This window comes from Myotis lucifugus, unplaced genomic scaffold (assembly GCF_000147115.1).
Source record: "Myotis lucifugus unplaced genomic scaffold, Myoluc2.0 scaffold_41, whole genome shotgun sequence".
Classification (NCBI taxonomy): Eukaryota; Metazoa; Chordata; class Mammalia; order Chiroptera; family Vespertilionidae; genus Myotis; species Myotis lucifugus.
Genome location: NW_005871089.1, coordinates 648,946 through 674,793, shown reverse-complemented (window position 1 = coordinate 674,793; position 25,848 = coordinate 648,946).

The window sequence follows — 25,848 nt, the reverse complement described above, 5'->3', positions numbered from 1 at the left end:
ACCAAAATGTTTAGTGGAGAATGACTATTTGTCAGCTTTTTAACATGTGATTTGTAATTTGTTGTGATTTTCTATTCCAAATAATACTATCATACTTGATTTTGAATTTGGTACTTGGCATTTTTTTTATTAATAAAAGAAACCTGGGTCTAGTCTGGGCAGAGCAGCTGGGACCTGCTGGCAGGCTGGATGTGAGTGTGAGAGGAGGGTGGTCAAGGATGACTCCAAGGTTATGTCTTCCCAACGTTTGAGTAGTTAAAAGAAACACCTCCTTATTTTATAGAATAATGGGAATAACTGGGTTTTAAAGGTGACCTTTCTGGGCAAAGGGAAGCACTGGATCTTTGTGCTGACTCCTCATTATAGCTACATTTTGAAATGTTCAGTCTGTGAAATCTAAGTCAAAGCCGGGCAAGGCAATGACTAGGTGGGACTTCCTAGGTGCCCTTGGGTGGGAGAGGCTGGGAAAGGTTGGGCTCTAAGAAGAGATATAGACTTAGCTGCTCAGCTGAGCCATGGAGGGGCCCAGAGCATAGAGCTGGGAGGGGGGGGCTGTTTCCCAAGGCTGCCCTGCCTACTTCTGTGGTCCCCGCCCTCACAACCCCCAGCTTGGTGTCTCCCAGCAGCCCTGCCCCACTTGCACACTGACTCCAAGCTGGCTGGGGTTTAAACACGCCAGGGTTTCAGTTTCTCAGGCTGTGTCTTTCTGGGCTTCTCAGCATCATTGCACACACACAAGATGGTCTCCTTCCTACCCTGTGTCTCCTGTCATCCCAGCCTGGCCCTGGCTGATGCAGACTCATGGCACCACCTGGACTAGGCCTCTTGCTCCCTGTGCATTGGCAGATGGGACCATGTGACAAAGACATCAGAAACCCTCTGCAACAAGCAACATCTTTGAACTCCTTCCTTCACCCAACAGGAGGGCTACCAAGACCATCTTGGAGGACAAATTCAGGCTGTTAAAATCATCCTTAGTTGCGTTTAATTCTTTCTGTCCTTCCGGTATGTGGGCAGCTGCCCAAAGATGCTTGCTAACCTTGGCCAGCGCCACTCCACAGACTGAACTGGAGCAGTGGGATTGGCAGTATGGTGGTGACAGCGGTGCTACAAGTCCCTCAGCACATGCCTTTATCTCCGCAAAGCCAGCCCTTCAGCTGCGGACTCCTGATGAAGGAGGAAGCTGACTGGGATTAAACCAACAGTCCGGTAAACACTTCCACAGTCCTCATTGATGGGCCAGGCCATTCTAAATCCTGAAAATAAATCAACTGCCTCCTCCATCCTCCCAACAGCCCTGTGAGGATTCCCATGTACAGAGGGGAAGCTAACCACAGCTCCCATATACTGAGAGCTGACTTCACACCAGCTTGGCAGTAATAACCTGTCACTGGGCTGACATGAGGCTAGACCATAAGTGCGCATGGACACGAGATGCTGTGAGACAGGGGGTCCCCCGGGGGTGAGGACAACGAAGCCCAACGCGCTGGGGCGTCTGCATGCACGACTCCGGAGACCAGGTTCAGAGACACAGATCTAAGTTTATTGGGGAAGTACAGCCGTATATAAAGGGGTAAGCAGCCAATGCAATAGGGACACGCTTGCTATGTTATCCAATGGGTGTGAGGGTCGGGGCTAAGAGTAGGTGGCTCTTGGAGATTTGTCAGGCGGGTGTTGCCACTTCCTGGTGTGCCAAGGAAGCCTGTTCGCTGGAGTGTGCTCACAGCGTTGCATCGGCCACAGCACTGAAATAAATCTCTTGAGCTCTGCCCACAATGCTGCACTTCCTTCTCTCCGTCGGACAGGGTGGGAGGTTCTAGACAGCTGTTCTTACCACAACCCCACTCTCATCCCAACGGGGAACTCTAGGCTACTGAAGCTTTCATGGTGCCCAGAATTTAAGCATGGCCCTTGGGAGGCCAGGCCAATGTGGGTGTCCCCAAATTCTGCACTGGTGAGCTCTAACAGCCCCTGGCTCCCAAACACTTTCTGCCTCTGAGCCAGGCATACGGTCCTGAGACAGGGCCTGGCCTCCTTGTGTCTGCCCAGGGCCATGCGTAGGGGAGACAGGGAGCAGTTCCTGTGAGCCCACAGGCCATGAGTCATTCTCCCTCAGGTATGATCTGAAATGTTCCCCGCATCTGAGGTGCTATCATACTGGTAAGGCCAGTACCATTCTCACCGGTCATCACAATACAAGGAGGAAAGGGAAGCACACCCTCCAGCAGGAAGCATGAGCGTTGTGCACAGGTGGTAGCTGTACCATTTTGGCTTTCTAGGTAGCTCCTGAAAACAAGCTTCAAAATAGTTCTATAAAAGGCAACGTGATTGCAAACAGGTGTCTCAAAAATGCATAATATGTTCTACTGTTTCTGAGTAACATTAAAAAAAAAGAATAGAAGAGCAGTCAGTTTGGGGTAATGAAAAAAATCAGAAAAGCAGTGTAATTGGGTAATTCATGAGAAGCTGGTAAGGCATCCAGGCTCCAGGTGCCGGTTCCTCTGTCGTCTCTGAAAGTGCGTGCTGTTCTTTGATTGCAAAGCTGCCTTCCCCAGGCACCGAAAATTAATTGGGCATTCCTTGGAGGGGCTGTTTTGGTTACATTTATTTTGTGTGGGGTTTTTTTCATTTTGACAAATTGGAAAGGCTGGAGTGTGCTCTGCCCATTCATCCAACGTTCATTAATATGGGGAAGGAGCATTCATTGGACATCTATTATGTACACTGCCAATAATTTTATTCATTCATTTGTTCAGGGATCTCATGGTCATAGACATATGCTTCAGGAGTTGCTGAGTGGGAGGGACTTGATTAGCCAATTATAATAATTTCACTCTCTGTGATACTGATTGGTTTAAAAATGATAATGTGATTCAACTTGGGTCAAAGAGACTTGAGAGCATGTCTTTTGAGCTCTGAGAAAGTTTCTCAAAAATGTACACAAGGGTTTTCTTTTGGAGCGATGAAAATGTTTTGGAACTTGATATAGGATAACATAGTGAATGTATTAATGCCAATGAATTGTACACTTCAAAAAGGTTAATTTTATGTTATGTTTCTTTCACCTCAAGAAAAATCCAAAAATGGACACCAAGAAACCCTTTGCTTTCCTTGGCCTTTTCCTAATGCCACGTGAGGAGGCCGGCCTGGAGCTTCAGCAGCCACCTGTGACCACGGGGGCACCAGCCGGGAGCAAACATCAGTGTGCTGAGGATGGCAGAGCAGAAAGATGGAGAGAATTAACCTTAATTGCATAGAGGAGCAATGAATTAGCCAAACCTGGGATAGTTCTGTATTTGGATATGTTGCATGAGATGTTAAAACTTGTTGAAACTTATTAGAGTCCAACTTTGTCAAAATTTGTGTTATTGGCATCAGAAAGCACCTTGATTGCGCATGGTTCTGGGCTGTTTTCTTCACTCCAAGAGGGCAGGGACGTCATCCTGCTCAGCGCGCTATTCCTAACCAGTTTTAGCCCTGGCTAGCACAAAATAGAAGCTCAGTAAGTATTTGTTGAATAAATGGGTACTTTACTCAATAAATTATTTCATTGAGTTTTTACAACTCTTGAGATAAATAGAGCCACCTGATTTTAAAGGGGAGGAAGCTGAGTCTCAGAGAGGTTAAGTAACTTGCCTAAAGTCACAGAGGAATGAATTCAAATCTGTCTGACCACAGCACTCCTTCTTATTATAGACTGCCCATGGCTTTCAAGTGCAAGACTGTGGATGAAGCCGGTACTGCAACGTGTGTCTGTGAAACTTATTATGTAGTTAGATAAAAGATTTAGCTTTGGAAAAGTTCAGGCTCAAAGAATGGCTTCCATTTGTATGGTGCTGTGGTGCTTACAATGAACTCTAACATAGACCTTTTTGTGGGATTCTTACTGCAGCCCTGTAAGAAGGGTGGGAGGTGGAATTGCTCACATTTCAGAGGTGAAGATGCTATATCAAGAGCAGGAAGATCAACCTTTCTCTCCCATTACTGTAAGAACTCAAAGGGTTAAACGAATGAAAGTCATTTGTGAGCTGTAAGATACTGTACATGGTATGTAGTTGTTGCTGAAGTACTGGGAGTTTGAAAATGAGGTGCTCATAATTACAATAACAGCAAGCAATTAGTATGCCCCTACTATGTGCCAGGCACTGCATTCAGCACTTTGCATGAATTATCTCATTTAACTCTTTTGGTGCTATTAACTAGAGGCTCAGTGCACGAAATTCGTGCACAGGTAGGGTCCCTAGCAGCTGCCGGCTGCCGGATGTTAGCCAGGACCTCCCTTCCCCTGGCTGCCTACTGCTGCTGCTGGCCAGGGCCTCCCTTCCCACAGTTGGCAGGCTGGCCCCGCCCCCTGGTCGAACTCCCAGTCGAACTCCTGGTCGAGGGGACAATTTGCACATTAGGCTTTTATTATATAGGATACTGTTATTACCCCAGATTTACACAGGAGACAACTAGAGCTCAGAATGGTGAAGTGATTCCACCAAAATCACAGAGGAGCCAGGACTTCGTCCAGGCAGTCTGACTTCTGTCTGCCTTGGTCACTATAATCAATTGCCCACCTGTTTCCTGGGTCTTTGACAGGCAGCTGTGGTCTCTGATACAACTGACCAAATAGGAAATTATACTTTTTCCATCATTTTCAAGATTGAGTAAAAAATGACCCCAAATGGAGTGATTTGGAGCCTTATTTCTGCCTGCCATTGTCCCTTTATAGCTTTGCTTTTTGTTGTGAAAGTTGACTAATTGTAAGAATTATCCTGTTGTTCAAAAAGACAAGGGTCTTGTTGAGAAGGGGCCTCTCCTTAACTCTACCTTAGTTAACAGCTGGAGCAGGTGTAGCATAAAAGAGCTAAACATTCCACCTCACACGTGTACAAAGGCACAAATGGAAATTTCAACCACAGCTGCTGCCTGGGGTGGGGGTGGGGTGAGGCATGCTTACTTAAGCAACCTAGAAAATTGCCTAAGTATAAATTCAGGGATGATGTACATGAAGTAGATTTTCTCTTCTTGTAAAAGGTCTACAAACCCCTACTACCACCAAAATGCAAAGAGAAGGAGATGGCCATTATGTACCAGACACCTGCTGGAGGCATAATTGCCACATTGAGAAGCGGACCTCCAGCTTCTGCAACAGGTTTGAATAGCAGCAAATAGGAGCAAAAATAGGCAAAGCTTTGGAGATGCAGCTGATGAAGCCCCTGCCCTTGACATGTCAGTTTTGCACAATTTTAGAAAGAACCCTTCTACCACTGTCAGGCCATCTCCAAGGCAGGTGAGTGAGTGCCTGGTACACTCAGCACTGGGAGTGTGGGCCACTGGCACTGGGGCCAGGGTGGGCGTGGGGAATCAGGGGATGATCCTGCCCCAGACCACAGAAGGCAACCCAGAGCAGTGGCTGGGTCTTGCCTTATCTCGCCAAGTAAGGGGTTTCCTCCTCAGTCATGCACACTGGGAGGCAAGATTGCTACTAAGAAGACCCCCACAGTAGCTATAGCTATTTTGTTATTTCAGATCCATATTTATTTTTAAATGTTCGGTTAGAAACTCTATACTGTTGATTCTACAGTCTGCAGTCAGTCCTTAACCAATTCCTTTTGCTCTTTATAAAACCCTCAAGAATTATTACTGGTGCTAATAAGGAAATGTAGTCAGACAGGCAGACCCTCCCTGCAGCAATTATAGTTAACGACCTGGTGCCTGCCCATAGGAAATGTTGATAGACACGTGAGTTGCTACAAGCCAGTTGGGTAGCAGCTGAACTCCATGGGTCAAAGTCTTTCATACTTCCTAACCTAGTCATTGTTCTGAAAATACATACTAATCATCCAATATATCTTTATGCTCCATGCACATCAATCATAACAGCAACAACCTGGAAACAAGCTAAATGTCCAACAATAGGGGAGTGCTTATGTAAAGTGGGATGTCCACTTAAGGGACTATTGAGGAGCTGTTAGAAATTATGCTTATGAAAACTGTGATAGCTTACGATGTAGAGTGAAAAAAGGTACCCAAAATGGGATGCACACTGATTCTGATCTATAAAAAGTAATAACCCCATATACTGCAGTGAAGTCAGAGCCTGAGTCATGTCTGTGAAGATCCGGATATTTCTAAGCATGCTGGATCATCTTGCAGGGTGGTTCCCAGGGAAAGCTTTGAAAGTACCAGCTTGCATCAGGGTTTGGGGGAGGCGTCTTCATGATTGTGTGAGACCCAGAGGGGCAGGGCACTGGGTAACCGCCATCTCTAAATCTACCTTCAGCACACAGTTCTCTGGCTCAGCTCCACAGACTAAGGCCCAAGGAGAGAGGGCTCCAGGGGGCATTAGGTGCTCACAAGGTGCTCAGGTGACCAAGGTCATGGGGAATGGAGAACAGGCACGCTGCCTGCCTTCATGGCTGGCTGACTGGCTGCAGCATCCCCTGAGCACCTTGAAATGTTAAAGGTGGTAGGGAGGCATTGGCACCCTGCAGAGGCCTCAAATGTGGGTGTCAGCGAGGGTAGCACTAGAACATGACAGATGCTATATGGCTTCGGGCTGGCCTGCTTTGTATGTACATGCCAGACATGTCCATGTGACTTTAAGAAGTGTGTTGCGTGTGTGCACATGCGTGTGTATGATTTGACAGGTGGGTAGAGATAGAGAAGCTAAATGACTACTTGGGCTGGGGTGCCCTAGGGAACCTGAGTGACCCATACCCGAGGGTTTGGAGGAAGCCTATCAAAGCACTGCCGGTAACAGGGGGAAAGGATTCTGGAGCTCAGGGTGCAAAGATGGCCTTAACAGCACCTTTTAGAGCCAGTACCTGGGGGCTGGTGGTATGCTACAAAGTTCTTGAATTAAATGCCATCCGCATAAAGGATGACTCGTAACAGCCTCATGTATCCCTCAGATACTTAGGTCCTCGCTCAAACCACATGCTGTCCTGGGGACAAGAAGATGTCCTGGCCCACCTCTGACCTTCCAGGAGTTCCCAGCCCCGTGCCACGCCCCTGCCCCTCTCTCTCTAACCTCGGCCCTGCTCATCTCCTCCTTGCTCTGTTTCTGTCACCTCAGCTTTCTTGCAGCTCCCTGCCGCCTCAGGGACTTTGCCTGTGCTCTTCTGTTTCATGAGAACCCTCTTCCTTTTCCTCCTCCTGATTAACTCCAACGCGTGCTCCAGGTCTCAGCTCCCAACCCCTCTCCTCCCAGAGTTCATCTCAACGCCAGCCCAATCAGCCCCACAGTTGTATACGCCCACTGCTCGCTGGTTTTTCCCTTCATGGTGCTTCTCAGTTTACCATCCTAGATGTAAGTCATTTGATGGGTTGGATGTCTAGCTTCCCTGCTAGAATGCCAGGGGAAGGGCTGCGAATGTGGGCTCAGCATTATCCTCAGAGCCTACCACAGGACGCACATGGCAGGCACTGAGCAAATATTTATTGGATGGACGGATGGATGGATGGACGGATGGATAAATGAGCTATGGAAAAACATGTTATGCTAGAGACAGTGAGAAGGTTAGCATGCAGGAGGGGAAAGTACATGAAACTACCCTGGAGAGTAAGTAGGAGCCAGACCGGACCGTAGCCGTAAGTCAATGCTGAGAGCAATGCAGAGTCATGAAGGGTCTCGGGGAAGGGATTCAGGGGATCAGTTTAGGGTTGGGGCAGAGAGGAGGGAATAACAAAGGGACAGGAGGAAGGAGACAGGGCCACAAGTCTCTAGGTGTCTGTCAGTCTTCTAGACCTTCAAGCCAGCCCAGCCAGCCTGCTGGGCCACCTGTGACTGATGCTGGGACGCTGCACTCCCCTAAGGCTGGCCGGCCCTTCCAGCCCTGACCTGTGCCTGCACCAATGTCCAGCGCTTGATTCTGTGTTGCCCCCTGATGCCCTTGGGAAGCTGGCACAGAACTCCTGGCTCTGCCCACGGGTCCTGGCCTAGACTCCCTCCCAAGGTCTTGGGTGACACCCTGGCCGGGTGCCTGCCTCTAGAAACCCATACTGTGGCCAGGAAATTGTAGCAGAGGAACCTTTCTACCCTCGCGCTTGAACACAGCCTGGCCCAGGAGCCCAGAGCCTGGCTTTCTCTCACCTGGACCCTTGGAGCCCTGGCAGGCCCATCAGTGGGAGCAGCAGAACATCCTGCAGCTGGCAGGTCACTGTACTAGACCGGTAGGGCTACCATACTGAGCACCCAGACGGGCGGCTTGAACAACAAAAACATCTGTTCCCGCCCTCCTGGAGGCTGCAAGTCTGAGAGCAAGGTGTTGGCAGGGCTGGTTTCCTCTGAGATCTCTTTCCTTGCTCGTAGGTGGCCTTCTTCTCCCTGTATCTCCACCCTTTGAGTGTGTGTCTGTGTCCTAATCTCTTCTTGTAAGGTCACCAGGCACCTTGGACTACGACCCATCCTAACACACTTATTTTAACTTAATTACCTCTTTAAATACCAACCCTATCTTCAAATATGGTCACATGCTGAGGTCCTGGGGGTTAGGACCTCAACATATGGATTTCAGGAACACAAGTCAGCCCAACACAAAAGCCCAGGATCAACACTTAGAGCCCTCACTGTCCTTCCCACTATGTGGCTGGAACCCAGTGCTGGCACTGAAGGAAAGGGAGCAGGGAAACCCGGACAAGCTGGGGCTGCCTCGGTGGAAACACACTTGCGGGGCATTCCAGGCTCCTTGGTCCTCCCCACTACAGCCCTCACAGGGGCCTGCTCCTCCTGCCGCCAGCCCTCAGGGTCTAACTGCTTGGCAGGGATGCCAGAGCGGGAGAGGAGAGGCCTTGGGCAGGCTTTGAGCTCCTCTGAGGTAGGGCAGCTTCAACCCAGAGCTTATCAGCATGCTGCTGGGTCAGGATCCAATAATTAGAATGACATTCCCAGAGCAATTTGGTGGAGCATTTGCCCTTCCATTCACGCCAGGCAGACAGGGCTCTGGTTTGCAGCTTCAGAAAAACAAGAAATTCCAGTAAGGGATTAATGACTTAATTATAAATGCGGCTTGGAAATGCAAAGGTTATTAAGAAGGGGAAAAGATACATGCTAATAAGAGACATGCTATTAACAACAGAATAAAGATTCATTGTTGGCGCCGTGGTAAAGTTTTCCAAGTTCAGTAATAAAAACCACCTGGTCTGCGGAGGGCCGGCTGCCATGGTGACGGACCCCGAGGCACTGGGGCTGTCTAATGAGGCGTGTCTTCCCGCCTCTGATCATGCTCCCTCTGTGTCGTAGGCTTCCTGGTAAAATTGGCCAACAGGCCTCACATCACCTCAGGGAGCGCTGGCCCGGTGCCCAGTTGTCCGAAGAGCACACGGAGGCTTAGGGAAGCCATCAGGTGCTGTGAGGCCCACAGGACGTGTCTGACTCTCAGAGTATCTGAAGGCCCATTGGTGGGAGAACCAGCGCATGTGAGAGCTGGAAGGCAGCTGGGACTCCAGGAAGGGACTTCGGCCATCACAGGTCAGTCAGCATCCTCCCACCCGCAGAGATAAAGACACTGCCCTGAGCTCCAAACAAGTCTGTGAATATGACTCACCCACTGAAGAGCATGGAGTGGAGTTGTCCTCTGTGCCAGGTACTTTGTTCACATGAAGTTGCTTAACCATCTTGCAAAGCATTTTTGTTTCTACATCTCACTGATGAGGAAACGGAGGTTCAGAGAGGTTAAGAAATGCACCTGAGGCCACTGCGGTAACAAGTGGCAGAACTAGGATTAAACCCAAGGCCGGGACTGTTTCCACAGGAGGGGAAGCACCGGGCACTGAGCTGTCTCCCACGTACAATAGAGGCTCCCTGAGGGCAGGGCTGCGTCTTCCTCTCATGCTCCGCAGACACAGGGCTCAAACCCTAAATCCCAGAGATGCTTCATAAGGACCTGGATCACGTCAGGCTTCTGTACTAACTAGCCAGCTGTGTCCACATGTTCCTCCACCGGGGCCACCTGCTCTCCCACTGCCCATGCCCCAGCAGGGGTTTCCCAGAATCTCCTAAGGGATTAATTAATCTGGATCATTATTTGAGGGCTGATGGGGTGTGGGGGGAAGGAGGCAGGGAGAAGCAGCCCCTCCCACCTACACCCCCTCTCTTCTGCCCTCAGTGTAAAAATTGAGGTGCAGTTGGGCAGGTTCTGGAAGGCAATGACAGGAGTCCTGGGTCCCAAGAGACTGGATGGAGGGCCTTAAGGGATGGTGCAAGGCAATGGGGCAGCGGGCACTCTGGAGAGAGGGGAGGAAAGACCCACCCAAAGGAGGTGAAAGGCTGAAACCCACCAGGTTGAGCCAGCCAGCTGCACCAGGAGGGACCAGGCCTGCCCGTTCCCCAGTGCACCCCAGCACCTGACATAGCGCTTCGCACACAATGGACGCTCAGTAAATACCAGTGGGATGACTAGTCTGTCAAAGGGTAACAGCCTTCAGACACAGGCTCCTACCTCAGAGCTGCTCAGGTCCACCCCCTGCTGGTCTTCCTCCAATGACAGGAGCTCATGCCTCCCTGGAGCAGTCCATCCCCAGTGGCTCAAAGCTCTCTTCTTGACCTGAGCTGAAGCCCACCCTTCCAGCCCCCACCCTCCATGGCCCTTAGGCCCCAGAGTCCCCAGAGCCTGCCTGCTCCCATTTCCAAGGGAGACACCATAGTCACTTCCTAGCTGTGTGAGCTTGACCACATTTCTGAACCTCAGTTGTCTCATCTATAACGTGAGGAGACGATAACAGCTCATTGGAAAAAGTAGTCACGTGCTCATACCACCTCCTGGCAGGGAGTAGACTGAATACGTGATGGCTCCATCCCAGATCCTTCAGGTAACCCAACACCTACCTGCTTCTCTCAGACCAGCCCCCGCCCCCCTCAGCCAATTTGTGATTGACCTCACTTGTAACTGCACAGTGTCTCCTTCCCATCTTGGTCCCTCTCATCCTGGGCCAGTCCTGAGACTCAGACTGACCCCAACACAAGACATGGTTGGACTGGCCTGGCTCAAAGGAACTGCCACTAGGATAGAAGATGAGAAAAGGGTGAAGCACTTCTACAGACACCAAACAGGGGAGCCCTGGAAGGGGACGAACCAGAGTGTCAGTTTGAGTCTAGTCTCTGCCTCTTGCCAGCCTCCTCTGAGCCTTGGTTTCCTCCTCTGTGAAGTGGTAATAACTCTCCATGGGGTTGCTATGGAAATAAAGTGAGATAACATTTGCAAGTGTCAGACACATAGTAGGCAGACAACCAACGCTATCTAGTGTTATCCTTATTGCTATTAGTAACTGTGCATTTCCCTGTCCATGGCATCTGATTGAGGGAACCTTTGTCTGATCTTGCTTTGTTTGTTTGTTAACTAGGAGTTTTTTCAAAGAGACTTTTAGAACCCCCAGGAGCCCTGGCCTCAAACCACACCTCAGGCTCCCCTGACAACTGACCATCCACCCCGAGGAGTTCTTAGCGCCCTGAGCTCAGTAGCCTGCATGTGGGCCAGCACTTGGCCCTCAGGCCAATCTCACCCCAAAACAAGTCAGTCCTGCCATCAGCTGCCTCGGAGGGAAAGAGGGTGCCAGCTGGGCAGGGCTGTTAGCAGGGTGAGGTGGCAACAGAACCATGAGGGGAGAAGGCCTCCCTGGGACAGGGCCTCCTCAAGATGGTTGGAGCAAGGGGAGGGGTGTGAGCAGGGAAGAGGCTCATGTAAAATGGGGAGACTAATAACGAATCTCTGTCTAATTAAACAGGCTGCCGTTTTAATCAGTTTCCTTGCCAAAACCTGTTTTCTGTCATTCAGCCAATGTGTTAATTAGGCAAATAATATTAATAATGATATTAATTTTGGGACAGTTAAGAGGGGAGGGAAAAGGTGGAAGTGACAATTTGGGATCAGTGGGTTGTAGTGGGGAGGGGACTCCAATTTGCAGAGTGAGGGTCTGGGTTCAATCCCAGCTGTGCCCTCTCTGAGCCTCAGTTTCCTCCTCTGTGCAATGGGAGTGAAGACTCACAGTTCCTTCAGAAGTTGGGGGAGTCGCTAAAGGAGATGCTGTGTGTGAATCCCTGAGACTGTGGCCAGGCTGCACAGAGCTAGCCAGGGAGGGGCGGCCTCCGGGTTTCTGCCCTGCCTGCGCTCACCACCCCTCGGCCCTGCTCCCCCAAGGGGCCTGGAGTTCTCACTCCCATGTCAGCGTCAGTGGGGGGGAACAGCAGCGGTAGGGATGGGAGAGTGAGGGGCCCTGGCGTCCGTTCCCCATCCCAGTCTCACGCTAGACTCCAGCTTCCTTTCCTGATGGCTGAGTCCGGGGTGGGGCTGAGGGGAGCTCCTTCGGGTGCGTCCTGCCTCTGCCTCACAGCCAAGCCGGAGCCTGACCAGAGCCAACTTGCTCCCTGCCTGCCCACACCCCCCACCACCACCACCCAACATCCCAGGTAAAAGGAGCTCGGCCCCCACTGCACATCCTCCAGACTGGGTTCCCAGGAGGAAACTCCCTCCTAATTCATGACCATATGTCACAGAAGAAACCTTACAAACCACCCAGCGGTTCCTGGAGCTGCCCCTGACATCCCCCCCAACCTCGGCTCAGGGCACTCACACTCACTGACGCTGTCTGACCTGCAGGCAGTTTGGGTTCCTCTTCGCTTGGGTTACAATCCTTCTGGTTGCAACTACGCTTAGTCCATGGACCCAGCTCTGCCCTCCCATAGTGCACAGAAGCCCAGCCCCTCTCCCTCCGTGAAGCTGGCTCCGTAGCATCTGGCTCTTGTGGGCCCCTGGTCTTCTCCTCTCTAGCTCCTGTGGCTCCAGCCGCTTGCAGGTCCTGTGGCTTGATGCTTACTGAGTACCTACTAAGCGCCCAGCACTGAGTCCAGGCAACTTCTACACAGCGCCTCTGCTATTGCACACTTTCAGCAAGCTTACCAGACAGGGGCCAGGACCCCCATTCCACAGCTGAGAAAATGAAAGAAAGCTCAGAACCATGAAATTGACTACAGGTTTTTCAGTAAGTTAGTCATCAAGGAGAGGCTAGAGCTTGTTTTCATATTGTACCCCACGTTCCTTGTAGAAGAACCCCCAGGAATGGTTCATGCAGCAACTCAGTCCTGTGTGAGGGGAGCGCCGTTGTCCTCTCCTTCCTGCAGATGAGGGACCTGAGCCTCAGAGAGGCATGTACATTGCCCATGCGCACATGACCCATAGCATGTGCAACTCGCCCATGCCTGCCCCTCTGCTCTGGGGCAAGAAGAACCAGAATGTTCTGGCCTACACAGGGCTCCGTCCTCCATTCCAGGGATGAACTTGGATAAAGTTGGCTTATTGCATGCAGTGGGACCGTGGGGCTGGTACCCCAAAAGTTAATGCCTCCTACTCCCCTTTAGGATCCCCAACCCAGCTTTGCAGTCCACCTTCATTCAGGGAGAGGCTGGTGAACCCTTTGAACTGCAGCCAGAGAACTTGGCTGTGCTCCCCTTGCCCGGGGTCAGACGCGGTGCACACCTCCCAGCCAGCTGGGAGCAGGTGATTATGAGCTAATAACCTCTGGGTCCAGAACCCCAGTGAGCTCTGACAGGGCTCACCCAGAGGCAGCTCTTGGGCAGGCGTGGGAGTGCTGACCTACCCCCATAAAATGAAGTATCTTTTTAATGGCATCGTGCCCTCATTCCTCTCCTTGACTGCTGTCACTGGCGGGGGGCGGGGGGTAGGTGGGGGCTGACATAGAGTCCTAGACAACAGAGACCCGGTGAAGACTCAGTCATCCACCTGTGGGCCTCCCAGCTTTCTTGAATCAGCTCTCAGATGCTGTAGAGAGTTTTGTTTGCTTGTCTGGGGGTCCAGTCCCCTGTATAGGCCACCAACTGGCCCATTATAGGCCTCTTCCAGCCACCCTAACCCTCCTCCTTGCATAATATTACGTGTGATTTAGATGTCAGCCCCAGCTGCTGAGGGGTGAGATGTCCGCCCCACCTGCTGAGGGTGCAGAGCCTCAGCACCACCGCCCTGCCTGGCCAGGCGGGGAAAGCACCCACGCCCAGTAGCAGAGCAGAGTCGGGTGGAGATGGTGGACCTACAAGGAGCCTGCAGGCAACAGCATTAACTTGTTATGTAAATACTTTATTCAATTATTCCTCCTCCTCCTCACACAGTCAGCTAATCACTCATGCCTGGCTGGTTCATAAATACTAATGCCAGCTCCCTTGCCAGAGCACCTCAGTGGTGGGAAAACAGGGCCTCCAGGGGAGAGAAAAGGGAGGGCTCCAGATCCCTCATTTCAGTGGGCCCTGGGACCTCAAGGGGAGGTTTTCCACACATGTAGCATGTGGTTGGAACAATCAGTCCACAGAGACACTGCTTCTGTGGAAACACCTGGCTAGACTCAGGTGAGACTTGAGGCAAATACTTCAGCTTCTCTGGGTCTCAGTGTTCTCATCTGTAAAATGGGATAGCATCCACCTCATCAGTGGTTGTGATTCATGAACCAATATACTGTAATTCCTCACTGATGTCATTGATAGGTTCTTGAAAACTGCAACTTTAAGTGAAATGAAGTATAACGAAACCAATTTGACCACAGGCTAATTGATATCAACAAGAATTAAGCTCCAATGGCATATTTCTGGTCACAAAAACATCACCAACCTTCTGAATAAAGACCCAAATGCTTTTAATATTAAAACATTGAAATAAATGCGAGCTATACACAGTTAGAAAAAATGAATGGAAACAAGTAAGATAATTCTGTTCCAACCTGCTGATTTCCGTTCAGGGCCCCAGGTGGCCAAAGCTTATCCCTGTAGCTCAGGGCACGGGCGGGCCCCACCCTGGACAGGGCCTCTTCCACAGTCACTCAGGCGGGACAACGCAGACATGCCAGTCCACATTTTAAAGACGTGGGACGGAACCCACGCAGACAGTGGGAGAACATGCAAACTCCACACAGACAGGGGCACCGGCCAGGAAGGAATGTCTTTTTTTCTCATCAGTGTTGTGACAAAATGACATTATTCAGTGACCTGTTGCATATAAGATGTGCCTATACCGTGAGTGCAATTAGGAACTTCTAACCGTTTAAATCCTCCCTGCAGGACACAGAGCACAAGCTTCCCCACAGGGAGCTCAGGCCTGGTTTCCAGGGTCAACTACTGGGGAGGGAGGAGCCTGGGGCCCAGAGGAAAGGCAGGGCAGGTGAGAGATGGAGGCAAAGTGGGAGAGGATCCCATGGCAAGAGGGAGTTGTGGAGACTTTCCTGGCAGAAGCAGGCTTGGCATGCACTATAAAGATGACATTTATTCATTCACTCACTCAGTCAATACACATTTATTGAGCACCTATTGTGTGCCAGACACTTGGCATATAGCAGTGAATAAAAGTTATGGTGGATTTAAGATGGTCACAAGTTATTTGACAAGACTCCCATTGAGAGGTGGACTCTATGTCCCTTGAGCCCAGGCTGGACTCAGTGAAGATGTGTCAGAAGATCTTGCAGCTTCCACTTGTGCCTCCCTAATATCAGCATTCCCATTGTACAGACTGGGAAACTGAGGTCCAGAAAATGATGAGACCAAAAGCTGCATGTTTGGTGGGAGAGCCGATGAGAAGCTGTACTATGACTCCATGGCCGGGATTTTCCAGCTGTCTCTCCTCCCCTTTCCTTTCCTTTCCTTTCCTTTCCTTTCCTTTCCTTTCCTTTCCTTTCCTTTCTACTGGAACACCCCATATCCAAACCTGCTCCCTGCCTCTGCTTCTCAGCCTCCCTGGCAGCCCTGACTGCTGAAGAGTTGCATCCAGATCAACTTTCTAAGGGTCCAAATGAGCCCCCACTGCTCTCACTCTGAACCCGAAGGCCATCTGATTCACTCAAGAGGTCAATGGTGGGAGTGGCCGTGAGGCATCAGAAGTCAGAAGAAGGAGTTCGTATAGACTGAGCACTTTCCACGGAGGGTGGAGACCATTCCCCTGGGCGGGAGGAGTCATCATTGCCCACACCTCGTGGACACTTGCTATGCACCACACCTGCTGGCTCCTTAACCTCATTAACCTCACCCCTCTGAGGTCAGTGCCATTTTGTCCCCATTTCCCAGGTGAGGAAACTGAGACACACAGAGATTAAATACCTTGCCCAGGGTCTCCCAGAGAAAGGCAGAGGTGGGCACCCTGAGCCATACTTCACAGCTGAGAGCCCGCATGCAGTTTCCTGATATCAAACACAAATGTCAAGCCCTCCACAATGGTGGGATTACTTCACTGCTGCAGACAGCAGATGAAGAGATGGCAGAAGACTTTCTTAGAACTCATCCTGTGAAGGAGCCTCCTCTTTCACAGCCAGGTCTGGATCAGCCCGCAGGGAGCCCAGTGTCTGGAGTGGAAAACAAGGTGCAGGAGAAACATTTGCAGGACTGTGGGGTTGACAGTGCAGGAGGCACCAGCTCCATTCACCCAGACAGAATGGGAAGGTGGGGAGGGGCCAGCAAGAATCAGTCCTCTGTGGGTCACTCTCTACAAGCTCAGAATGGGAGAGAGATCATTGTTGTTAATAATAATGTGGTCAAGATCAGTGTTATTAATAATTTACAATTATTAAGGATGAAAATAACATAGACAGAACCTAGAGACAGGACTTGGCTGGAGATCCTAGACAGAACCTAGAGACAGAACCTAGAGACAGAACCTAGGGACAGAACCTAGGGACAGAACCTAGGGACAGAACCTGGACACAGAACCTAGGGAGAGAACATGGCAAAAGATCCTGGACAGAACCTGGCTACAGAACTTCGCTGGAGAACCTAACCAGAACTTCGCTGGAGATCCTGACCAGAACTTGGCTGGAGATCCTAGCCAGAACTTCGCTGGAGATCCTGACCAGAACTTGGCTGGAGTTCCTGGCTAGAGATCCTGGCTAGGCTGCTGATCAACTGAATGCTGTCTCCGTGTCATTCCTTCTTCGCCGACTCCATCCACACCTTTGGGGACCCCTGGACCTGCTGGGGCTGGACCCCAACAATAATAATTGAGATATAATTTTGTCTCTATTGTGTCCTAGACACTTCTAAATTCCTGAGCCACTTACACATTTTTTAAAAATATAAATTTTGCCCTGGCCGGTTTGGCTCAGTGGATAGAGCGTCAGCCTGCGGACTCAAGGGTCCCTGGTTCGATTTCGGTCAAGGGCATGTACCTTGGTTGCGGGCACATCCCCAGTAGGGAGTGTGCAGGAGGCAGCTGATCTATGTTTCTCTCTCATCAATGTTTCTAACTCTCTACCCCTCTCCCTTCCTCTCTGTAAAAAATCAATAAAATATATTTAAAAAAAAAAAAAAGAAAATAACATAGTCAACATTGACTGAACTCTCACCCTGCACCAGTCTTTCAACGCAGCTCATTAACTACTCACAATATGCCAGAAACAGTGCTGTCTACTTTATGCAGAAGGACACTGTGTCTCAGAGGGAGTCAATCTGCCCAGAGTCACACAGCCAGGAAGCACTCTGAACCCAGCTCTTTTCAATCCCAAAGCCCACTCGTCACCGCTGCATTGTACATGGAACACTGACAAAGGCTCGCCCCTGAACGAGGGCGTCCACATTTAGCTATGACGAATGTGATCTGTTGGTGAAATTCGAGCATCAACATTCAGTACTCACTTATGGAAGGTTCCGGTATTATTTGTACACAGTTTTGTTTGAGCCTCACAAGAGGCTCTTGAAGCTGACATCATTCTTTCCATTTTATAAGTAGGGAAGTCAAGAGCCACAGCTACTTAAACAGCATCTCAAAGAGAGTTAGCCATGAGCTTGGGACTTGACCCTCCCCCGCCTGCCTGCAACCCAGGGCCCTGCCTGTGGACCCAGCTTGTTGGCCTGGGGGCTCTGGCTCTGTATTCCCTGCAGGGGCAGGTCAGGGGCAGGTGGGCACTTTCCACTGGCACCACCATCCTCCTCCCTTAATGCAGCCCTGGCCAGTTACATCCCGGAGGCACTGTGCCCACGGGGAGGGCAGTGCCCCATAAACTGCAGCCTGTGATGCTGCTCGCTGTGCCGTGGGAAAGTCAGGTCCCTGCAGGAAGTTCTCTGCTCAGGGCCTGCAAGGGCTCTTCTTAGCCAGAAGCTCGGTGCCTGTCATTTCTAACCTGAGAGCTGGACAGCGTGGGCGTGGGTCGGGCTGTCATCCTTATTTATACCTTTTGCATTGCTGCACTTTAAGCCTTGTAAATGCCTATTTACCTGTTTTGTTTTTTAAACTACTTAATAAAAGAAAGAATGGGCACAGCTCATGGTGTGACACTTCAAATTGATCAACCTCACTAATAATTAAGGAAAAGGAAATAATAAAAAGATGCTTTCATCTATCTGTAGGCAACGACTTAAAAAATAGATAATACCCAGGGTGGGTAGGGTAATATGCAAATTGACCGAATGACTGAACAGCGGGATGACCATGGGGATGACCATGGGGATGACCATCCTGGATGACATTATGACACCCACTGGCGCCAGGCCAGCCAAGGTAGGTGCAATGGTCAGGGGCCCAGCCATTGCCCATGATTGCCCCGCAGAGGGAGGCCCAGGCCACCAACTGGCAGTCTGCAGTGGGTGGGCAGGGCCTCCCTCTGCAAGGGAAGGCTGGGTCCCAGATGCCAGCAACCAGAGGGAAGCCTGGGTCCCGGGTGCCGGAGGGAAGCTGGTGCTGGCAGCCAGGGGAAGGAAGGCCTACTCTTGCATGAATTTCGTGCATCGGGCCTCTAGTGGAGAAATAACCACTTACAAAATATTGGTGCGAGAATGAGTTAGTAGTCCATTTTGAGGTTCAAATGGACAACATGGACTAAATGCAAAATGCTCGTACTCTCATCCAGCAGTTCTACTTCTAGGAATGTATCCTACAGCTGTTCAAATGCACTGAGGCATCTGTGCAAAGACGTTAGTGACAATGATGTGCTGTTAGTTGCAGTTTGTAACCATGAAAAATTAAGACAATGTCTGAATGTTTATTAATGGGGAATTTGTTAAATTAACTCTTTGGAGTAATACGTAGTTATGAAAAAGAATGTGGTATGTCTCCATACAGTGGCATATAACGGGACATGTATAAGAGCATACAATTCCTCACCGGGAAAAGATGTCAGAAAATAGTGTGTTTGGACTAACTATACTTTGGCTTCAAAATATGTATTTTTTATTTACATGCTGATTTTGAAAACCTGATCTTAAGCATATCAGGCTATTAACTTTTGTTATTAGGCAGGACAGTGCTTCAAAGAAGCTGCCTTCCTCATGCACGTTTGCTCTGCTGGGGGGTGGAGACAAGAGGAAGCTGCCTCACAGAATGAGGAGACGGGGAGGGAAGGAGGTCCCCACACAGAGAAAGAATCTGGACCAGAAGGGATGTCTCAAAGCTTAGAGTTTTACAACTGGGAAGATATTCCCAGCACAGAGGGCACAGAACGGAGAAGGGAAGACACCCTGAGTGCAAGAAGGAAACCAGGCCAAGGGACAATGGAGGGAGACTAAGCCCAGGTGGGACATGTAGGATCTGGCCCACCCAGACTTTAGGTGCAAAGGTCATTGCATTGGGTCCCAGGGACAGAGGTTCTCTGAGGAACTCCCAGATCCTCACATCCCAATCTCTGAGTGTCAACCCAGGAGCCTACATTTTAACACAATTCCCCCTTGAGTGTCATGGAAACCATGGCTTCGAGATTATAAAGCTCACCCTCTTTATTTTAAAATGGAGAAACCAAGGCACAGAGAGGCTGAGCCACTTGCAGGAGATGGCAGAACTAAGCAAGAAGCCATGTGCTCTGTTCCCCGAGTGTCCAGGGCTCTGTATCTTTCCATCCTTATCTTTCCATCCTTCCACTGTGAAGGAAGACCTGGCCAGACTAGGAAGGGCTTGGGGCCTTGACACCCCCCACGCTGCCCTCTGCCCTCTGCCCTCTGCCCTCTGCCCTCTGCCTCCTGCCACTTTTCCAGCTCACCGCCCTCCAAGCAAACACCGGGGGTGGAGCTTTCAGCCCAAAGACTTAGGTGCTTGTATCTCAACTGTCTCTACTGCATCTCTCTTAAATCAAATCCTTAAATCAATTTAGAATATACTTTGGCAGAAATTTAGCTGGTCAGTTCCGAGTCTTCTCAATTATTCCAGTGTTTTCTCAGCCATGTCGGGTTATTCTTGCCCTCCTCATGCCCCCCTTCCCAGGGGCTGATCTAAGATTGATGAAGGTGGTAATTGTTGGGGGTGGTATATAGCCAAAGGCCTGGCACCTTCTGTTAGGCATTCTCCCCACCATGAGGCCCCCTCCAGGCCACCAGCCTGAAGTCTCTGAGGTACAGGTAATGTGGGCTCTGTGGGACCCTCAGGGGACAGGGGCTGCCAGGTTCCATCAGCTTAAACACCACACCCAAAGCCCAGACCTCTATTCCCCTTGTCCGATGCCACCATGAATGCTTTGTGGCTGTAGCTGGGGAAAGGGTGCAGGTTCCTAAGCCTTCTTAGGGGTTGGGTGTACCATTACTGAGGGCTTGGATCTATCATTATTAGTGCTCTAGTGGAGAGCTGGTTAGAGGGGCAGGCCACAGGGCCCCTCTTCCCCTGAGAACTGACACAAGTAGCCCACTCACCTGCCTCTTATCTTCTGCTCCACTGCCACTCCTACATCTGGAGTCTCCTTCTCCCTTCAGGTGGGGATCAAAACAGCTCAGCAAGCCTCCCCTCCAAACTTACTGTTTATAGCTTTTGAAGTTCAAAAGCCAAGAGCCTATCCCTGTCACTCGCCAGCTCTGCAGCCACAGCAGTGGAAGGCAGACACGCCTGCAAAAGGAAAAGTGGGAAACACAAACGGACCAAAGCTTTGCAAAATCAGCCCGCCACCTGCCTGCAAGATGCTCCTAATCCATGCTGGCCTCTGGCAGGGGCACCCCTCTCCTCTTTCCCTGTCTCACTTGCCCCGGGCCAGGCTGGGCGCTGCCTCCCTCAGGTGCTCCTGCTTGCTCTGAGGATCCCTCTTCAGAGCCTGGTACCTTCAACAGGTACCGATCTGCAGTCCACTCACGTTGCTCTCTCGTGGTCCGCCAGAATGTCTGGTCCTCCCCGGGTATGTAATTCATCTGAACATAGCAGCAGAACTGTGACTCGCCCTGAATCCCTGTCCTCCTTCACTCCCCCAGCCTCTGGCTCTGTGCTGGGCAATTGAGAATTCAATAAATATTTAGCTGATTGATGTAAGCAAAGCATAAAAGTCACTGAAAGGGACGTTAAGCTTTCAAGGAACACTGGAACCGTCCATGTGAATTCTCTCAGAGGGCAGAAAGCATAAATAAAGTAGGCAGCTGATTTTTTTTCTCTTTAAAGTCAAAGACATATAAATCATGCATGTGCAAATTCATTTTATAATTAACATCGCTGGGTATATGTCTGTGAAAGTTGTGCTTCAGCTGGGTGAGATGCTCTGCTAATTAAAGGCTTATTTTGTGATGGGAATCATTCTGTGGAAGCTACTTCACATGCACTGGTTTAGATTTTTTTTAATGACCCATAGACTCAGCAAAGTGCGTCAGCTGATGGCACTGAGCAGCTCGCAGCTTATTAGACAGGAACACCACACGCATGGCAGAGCCTCCATTTTCCAGCACAGTCCGTGGGGGTGTTCCCAGCGTCACAAAGAGCACACGCAGAGATCCTCAGAGCAGCATTCCCGATATGGGGGCCTAGAGAGGGAAAGGGGTCTGCCAGGGCGCCCAGCAGGTGGGCGGAACCCAGTTTGACAACCTCTGCACCTTTGCTGCCCCCACTGCATATGCCCACGGCCTGCTGGCTGTCTTGGGAGCCCTGGAGCCCTGGATTCCTTCGCTGTGTTTGCCTCGCCTGAAGGAGCGCTCAGCAGGTAAGCCTGCTCACCGCTTTGCTGAGCACCCCCTGGAAGCAAGAAAATTGGAAAGAGACAACTGGGATGAAGTCTGAACTAATGTTGGGAACCATGGCTGTTGCCAGGAGATTAGCAGGGAGATGTAACAGTGTGCCGTTTTTCCCAAGAATTCCATTAACAAAATCGAATGGGCAGATTAGGGGAGAATGAGGGGAATGGGGACTTTCTAGAAGCTTCATTGGAAAAGAGTTTCCAGGCTCAGGAACTCAGTGACAACTCAGAGGAGTGAATTCCAGGTTCCCTGGGGCCTTCTCTCATCTTTCCTACCCCTGCCTATCATCCATGCGGGGTAAGCATGGCAGGGTACAGAGACTGGGTTTGCTTCTCCATCCTCTTACTTTCTCACTACATAGCCCTAGGTAAGTGGCTTAGCCTCTCTGAGTGTCAGCTTCCTCCCCTGTAACCAGGGGTAACCATGCAGGGCTATTCTGAGGATCGGAGACGATGAGCACAGCACCTGATGCAAAGTGGATGAATGCCTATCATTGGTTAAGATTCCAAATGTCACTCTCCGGCCCACCCACATCTGTACCATCACCTCTTGTGCTTCAGTTGCTGCATCTGTAGCATTCTCTCTGCACGCAGGCCCAGTGCTGGGTGCCAAGGACAATGCTGGAAAAGGCAAGACATGTCCCTGCCTCCAGGTGCTTACAGGGAGCTGAGGAGGCCAGACATTTACCCCCACCCCTCTCCAGCCTGGCGGCAGATTGAAGATAGTGCACTGTGCTCCTAGTCAGTACCGTGCGAACCTATCTCAAAAGCCCTGGCAGAAAGGGGCTATCGTGCCATAAAACTGAGGCAGAGACAGGCTACACGAGCCTTAGGCCACACACCTAGTCGGTAAAACAGTCCAAATATCCAGATTTGATTCTCAATTTATTTCTTCAATACCCCTTACCTGTGTTTGTCCCATCCAGTTTCACTTACTATTTTCTAATTTTCTATTTGGTTTAGTCTGTACTAGCAATTATACTGTAAGCTCCTTGAGGGCAGACACTTACTATACATTCTCTCTGCCTTCCATGAAATTTGGCACACAATAAGTGCGCAAGTAAGACACTGAATCAAATGGACAGAGACCCTGTGAGACACCATTTTATTAATAAAGCCAGACTCTTTCTGAGTTGTTTCATTCTGTCATCCTCCAGCCTAACACACACACACACACACACACACACACACAGCTTGCAAAATCTAATAACAACCAGTTTAAAAACATACTAAAAACAGAAAATTTATGTAGCATGACCCAAATTGAATTATACATTACAGCACTATAATTGATTTTTTAGAAGAGAGATTAAATTTATTTTATGCCTCACTAACCAACAGCTAGATTTCCCTAATTGCTTGGAGTGCAGAGTTGGTATGATTCATTAAACTCCATACATGCTTGGGTACACTGCTCACTGAGTAAAGCTTCCCTGCTCGCAGCAATTAACAAGGAGAAACCCAGGCCGCACCAGTAATTGACGAGAACAATTCAGCCCCCAGTTTGCTCTGGGTGTTTTAAGTTCTTTGAGCAAAATGTAGATACTGCACATTCTGGTAAAGCAGGTCCAACAAATCAAAGATAACTCATGCGCCCTCTCAACTCTGCTGTGATGGGGAGGGAGAAAGAAGAGAAAAGAGGAGAAAAGGCAAAATGTAAGTCCTGTCTCCATTTAATTACATCAATCATAACAGTTTTTTAAAAAATCTCACCAGCATCTGACAGCATTTGGGTAAAGTCAGCCAGCCTAACAAAGAGTGAGTTTGGTGGAATCAGGGAGTGATCAGTAATTCTATACACATTATCAAAAAGGTAGAAATTTAGGAAAATGGGAAAAAATATGCTAATCTTTGATAGCGAGAGAAAATTAGAACTCTCTGGACCATTTATTTATTAATTATTATTATTAATAAGGAACATTTCAAGTGGCATGCATTCAAATAACAAGTGTGAATCCCTGTATCGGTGATGTCTGGATGTGCTTATGGGTAGACATCAGACACATACACCATTTTTTCCTCAAAGACAAACTCGGAGTTTTACATGCACTGCCATGACCAGTGAGATGTGTATTTTGACTAGTCTGTCTATAAATTGATGCAATTTCTCTGCCCACATCACACTTTAAGTTTTGGGCTTTTGCAGTTGTAGAAACAGAGAAAGAAATGCTCTCACATCCCCCAACCAAATCTCTGTGTCTTGGGTTTGGAACAATTTGCTTTGTTCTGGAAGAGCATTTAAATGTAGAAAAATGTCTTCCAAGGTTTTTATCTTCCAGAACGGACACTATCGCTGGCAGGCAGGGTGTCCTAGACATTAATTATGCTGCCATGATGCCATGACTCCCCTTTCTCTGGATCCTCCCAAGATACACAAGTGGGCCCCTCAGCCCTGACTAATGGTGACTGGGCCAGGGATGGACACCGGACGCCAGCTGGGCCAATCACATTCTTTCTTCTGGGGATCTGAAACTGAATGAGAGCCACAAGGATTGGTGGCATTTGGAGTCCAGGTGCACTGGGACAGCACTCTAGATAAATGTCCCACCAACTCTCTCTTTTGAGGTCTCCAAAGCTGCCAAGGCCAGATATTCTGCACATCCTTCAGTCTGTGGCTGCACCGGGATCCTTCCCCCAAATCCACCTTTTATCGTAAGTCACCCAGAATCAGTTTCAATTAATTACACCCAAAGGTCCTCAACTGATACCCAAGGCAAGGGAAACGTAGCCACACAAGGCAGAGTGGAAGGCTGGTTGGCACTTCAGGTGTGGCTGCTTATAACATTTCTGCTAGAGGAATCAGGAATCTGGGGGATTTGGAGCTGACCAGGTCCTCAAAGATCCTCTGCCCCACAGGTTTGCAGACTGAGCTCCCCAAAGAAGCTGTCATGAGAACTTGGCAGCCCTGCTCCATTCAGATGGCGTCAGCTGGTAGACACCTCTGCTTCGGGTAAGTTTCAAAGTGTTCTATTGCCGAACTCACCACACCTTTGAAAACCACTGTTATAACTGGACCCTGTCATTTACAGACAGGAAAACTGAATGCAGAGGAGTTTTAAGCTACAAGTTGAAGCGATGCAGAAGCACGGGAACCAGGTCTTAGACATGGACACCATTTCCTGTTTTGTGTCTGCTGCATCGTTACACATTCCAAAACATCTGAGTGTGGTCCCCACTCAGGCCCACTCAGACACACTCTCCTTCTTGCCACCCTTCACAGGATGCACGAGAGCAGGTGGAGCAGAGTCCATCTTCCTCAGCTCCTGCTTTCCCAGGGCAGGACCTCAGGTTGCCCCTCATGCCCACAGTGCACCCCGACTGTCAGGGACTCGGAGCAGCTCCTTAAGTGCCTGGAAGAGGCAATTCCTAGGAGAGCCTTCATTGATCAATTTAGCGTTTTTCTCACTTAAAGGCTAGAGCATGAGGAGCCAGGATCCCTGACCCCTCTCCTCACTCAGATCCAGAATCCCACAGAGCCCAGGCTCTGCTCCCACATGACACTTGGTCATGCCAGGGTCTATGCTAGAACACACAGGGCCCTGCAGGGTGACCCTGTCAGCCTCATTGGACAGATTGGGAAACTGAGGCCCAGGAGGCCAAGTGATTGCTCTGAGCCAGAAACCTAGAAAGCAGCAGAAGCAGGATTTGAATCTGGGTCCATCTGATTCAAAGGAACACCAATGCTTCCCTCTGTGACAACCATGGAGTGATCCCAGGCTCCCTGATAGAGGGTGTCCTGAAAGTCTGGCCTCACTCAACTCCATGACCAGGTCGTTGTGAAGCATCTCAGGAGCATGTGAAGACCTGGCCCTGCCCTCAAGGAGCCTCTAATCTAAGCAGGAAAACAGCTCAGTGCCCTGGTGGTCCACCCTGCTAGGCAGACTCTGGGGAACTCAAGGACACAGCCCCTGAGGCAGCCCACAGTCCAGGGGTCTTGACCTGGTCGGTGAGGTCTAAAAGGCCAATGCCAGGAGT